The sequence below is a fragment of the Dendrobium catenatum genome, unplaced genomic scaffold, assembly GCF_001605985.2.
Source record: "Dendrobium catenatum unplaced genomic scaffold, ASM160598v2 fragScaff_scaffold_621, whole genome shotgun sequence".
NCBI classification, from domain to species: Eukaryota; Viridiplantae; Streptophyta; class Magnoliopsida; order Asparagales; family Orchidaceae; genus Dendrobium; species Dendrobium catenatum.
In genome coordinates this window covers 25,200,769-25,204,545 of record NW_021319083.1, presented here as the reverse complement: position 1 = coordinate 25,204,545, position 3,777 = coordinate 25,200,769, and the positions used below count along the sequence as shown (strand labels likewise).

The 3,777-nt window shown below is 36.3% G+C and overlaps 1 long non-coding RNA gene across 1 annotated transcript; it reads left to right on the top strand.

Annotated features, from left to right (window-relative positions):
* Positions 1–2,269: 2,269 nt before the first annotated feature.
* Positions 2,270–3,366, top strand: LOC114579691. The gene is made up of 2 exons (XR_003700773.1): positions 2,270–2,763; positions 2,868–3,366. It is a non-coding gene; the product is annotated as an uncharacterized LOC114579691 (long non-coding RNA).
* The last annotated feature ends 411 nt before the right edge of the window (positions 3,367–3,777 follow it).

Below are 3,777 nucleotides of genomic sequence, written 5' to 3'. Positions count from 1 at the left end.
AAACATCAATAATATTCATCATATTTACAATTATTATGAATAAGAGAGCAATCTGAACATGATTTTTTGCAACATATACTAAGGCTAATTGAAGTTGATGTATGAAATAATGAATGTAATGTGCTGTCTTATTCTTAGTGAGAAATAATGCCTTTCACCCATTAAAGTCCCTGCTCATATTACTTGCTCCATCATATCCTTGACCACATAATTTGGATACACTTAACCATAAGTTGAAAGTAATTCTTTAATATATCTTTTGAGACTTCCAGTCGTTGTATCTGGAATATAAATAATGCCTAGAAAACATTCAACCACCTAACCTTTTTTGTTAACAAATCACACCACAAAAATCATTTGCTCTTTTGAGAAAATGTCTTGTGCTTCATCAACTAAAATAGAGAAGTAGTTTTCTCCAATTTCTTTCTTTATAAAATCAATGATGGCAATCGATGTAGCTCTAGTGATATCCTTTTGAATTTGTGGTGCAATTAAATTTAATTTTTTTGGAGCACATTTTAGCACTACATTATTTATATCATTATTATGTTCAGTTAAAAACTACAATAGTTGAAGAATGTTTTCATGATTTCTAGATGTGTCAAACTCGTCATCGACTCTAAGAGCATGTCCTTGCCTTAAAAGAAAACGCACACGTACAATCAATCAAAGCATTTAAACGAGTTTGATATGCAGTTGTGGCATAATTTGTTTGCTTCTTAAACATAAAACCAATATGTTGACTTTGATTCATTAAGTCTTCACAATTTCGTCGTGCAATATTGTGTGCACTATTATGACTCCCAACATGAAGTTCAAATCTATTTGATTTTTTCTAATTTAAAAATCCATTCTTATTGAATGCATCATCATTCTCATTTCCTCTACCCCCGCTTTAAGTAGATAACAATATAAACAGTACGCCTTATCTTTGCATATGTTGTATTTTAACCAATTAGAATATTTATAAAACCATATATCATTGATTAAAATTTTTCCTTTGCCCCAAATTTATTTTTAGAAAAATTCATGAATGCGAGGTTGCAATGGTCCTCTTTGCAAGTAAGTCTGACGAACTTGATCTTGAATATTAGGAGAAAATTCTTAGATAGGAATTCACAAACTAGGATCAGATGGAAGGTTCTCTAAATATACTTCTTGATTTCTTGATGATTCAACTTACATGCGAATTTTTTTTCGATTTGTCTCCTCAACTTCTTTGTTTGTCTCATTTGAACTCTGTAAAATCTTCTTAAAATATTTCTCCATAACAAAAGCCTAGTTATTATTTTGCAAGGTCAACCGGTCAAGATCTTTACAAATTATAAGTCCGATGTTAGTTAACACATAAAATCGACATTCAACAAGAATGCAGTGGAAGAAAGAATACAAAGATTAGTGCATGAATAGCTCATAAAAGTGATCAAGAATGTAATAGAAGAAAACATTAACTTATAGGAAAAAATTTAGATTACATAAAGCCTAAAGTGGAGGCTGAATGAAATGAGCGAATATGGATCGGTCATGTAATTGCGCCTTTGATTTTGAGTGGAGGAGAAAGTGAGCCACCAAACAGGGCAGCGGTTTGGTCATCTCTTCAGCCTTCGTCTGCCAAACAGTGAACAAGCTGACTGGGAGGGGCAAACAGGGCGGTAGTCTGGTCATTCTTTCAAGCTTCATCCGTCAGGCTGGGAGGCTCGAACAAGGCCGCCCAAATGCATATGAGAAAATGAGTTGCGAGTGCCCTAGTCATCCCTATCATGTTGCTGGGAGGAGAATTCTGGAGCACGAGCAGTCGGGCATAGAAATTAGGGTTTTTTTAAGCAGGCTAATACGAAGAGGTGGAAAGTTATTCTAATTTACTGAGGGGGGCACGTGCCCCCGTAGGCACCCCTCAATTTGCCACTGAGAACGTCCAATTGGAGGAAAGTGTGACAACCACAAACAGGCGATCAAGAGTAAGGCATGAGTGATTGAGAGTAAGATCATGGATGAATGAGATAGTGTGTAGGGCCAATTAGGCAGGCCATTGGCTAAGGTTTCCAATTGCCAAAGGGATTAGTTGATTTGCCAGATTATTATAATCTCTACCAAAATTATGATGTTTACACAACAATTAATAGTGGAGATTTCCTAAACGCTACTATAAAGATGTATAGATAGTTGTTTTATTTAACAACAGTTATTGGTGGCTGTTATTACAGATGTCAAAATTTTCTTTATTGCTCCAATCCCATGTGCCCTAATTGACTTATTTTACTCCCGCTTGTCTTACTTCCCTCTTGCTTATGTTCCATCATTCATCTAGGTTCATTCAGCGAGCCTCCAGTACCTCCTATTCAAGTCGGTGGCAGATTGACTCATTCTACTCTTGCTCGTCTTACATGCTTCCGTCCTACTTGTGCTTCATTCTTCCTCTGGGTCCATTCGAAAGTCCCTTCAGAGCCCTTTAGTAGCATAAGCCGCACCCTTCTTCTCTATATCAAAACTGCACCCTTCATGAAGTTTCATCATAGGAGATTTTGGCAACTCCATATTGATACCTCTAGGCTTCCTGATGTCTCGAATCAGGTCACCCAGCTGTGACAGATAGGGAGATCATGACTTGCTGCTCAACGAGGCGAATGCGACTGATGTTGAAAATAGTGATTTGGATGAAACTGACAAGTTAGCAGAGGAGTGTGGTTGGACAGTTGTCCAGACGGATGTCTCATGCTGCTACTATTGTTCTCGATCGCAAACAGCAGTTCTGTGTGCGCGAAGGTGATGAACCATCCATTTCTGATGTGTCGTGTGTTTGAAATTGGGTTGATTAGATTGAAATCGTGGATGATTTGAAAGCTAACAGTAAGCCAATTCACATGCAGAGGCAGAAATTCTATCTGTGCAGCATATGGCAATGTCTAGTGTGTAGACAATTACCCTATTTCATCTTGTTGATGCTAATGCAATGCAGGTTACAATGGTTATTAATCAGCACTTTCTAGATCCAAACAATCGTGGAACTTATAATAAAAGAACCACCAATGACACCATTCACTCAGCTCGATGCATAGAAGATGTTTGTACAAATACTTCAGTGGCTACAAGTGTTGAAATTTTGCAAACAGAGGCAGCAATTCAGCACATGACCAACCAATCTTCTGGTATGCTAAATGAGTTATTGAAGCAATCTTCTAATTTGTTTTGATTCCAATCTTTTAATTTGTTTGCTAAGCATGGAAATAATTGTGGAGTCTTATTGAAGCAATCTCAATCAAAGTAAATACTATAGCAATGTGGATACGATGCTTCCAAGCCACAATTTGTTTCAAATTTGATGTGAATGCTCTATTTGTTGCTCTATTTGTTCTTTTGTTATGGTTATTATTATTATTATTATTTGGCTAGAACTATTTTTAATGTTTTCAACTTTGTAGGTCTCAAGCCAAAAAAAATATGATAGAACAGTAATCTTATATTATTTTTCTCCTTTATTTGAATGATATAATTAAAGTAGATTTCAACTCATGAAAATATATTAATCTTATTTCTTTCTTTTTTTTTTGGTTTAAACCCACGGAGGGGCCTACGTGTTAATTTCAAAAATCGGTTACAAGGTCCTTAGAAGGACCCACCAGCTCGCTAATGCTCCAAAGAGCTACAGTAAAAAAGAAAGTAAAAAAACCTAAGAGCCCACGATTCCTTTTCCTACAGTTACAAAAAGAACAAGAGTACGAACTAGGGCTGTGAGCAAGCAGCACCCAAAAAAGGAAGATCCCATTATCATCATTGAGC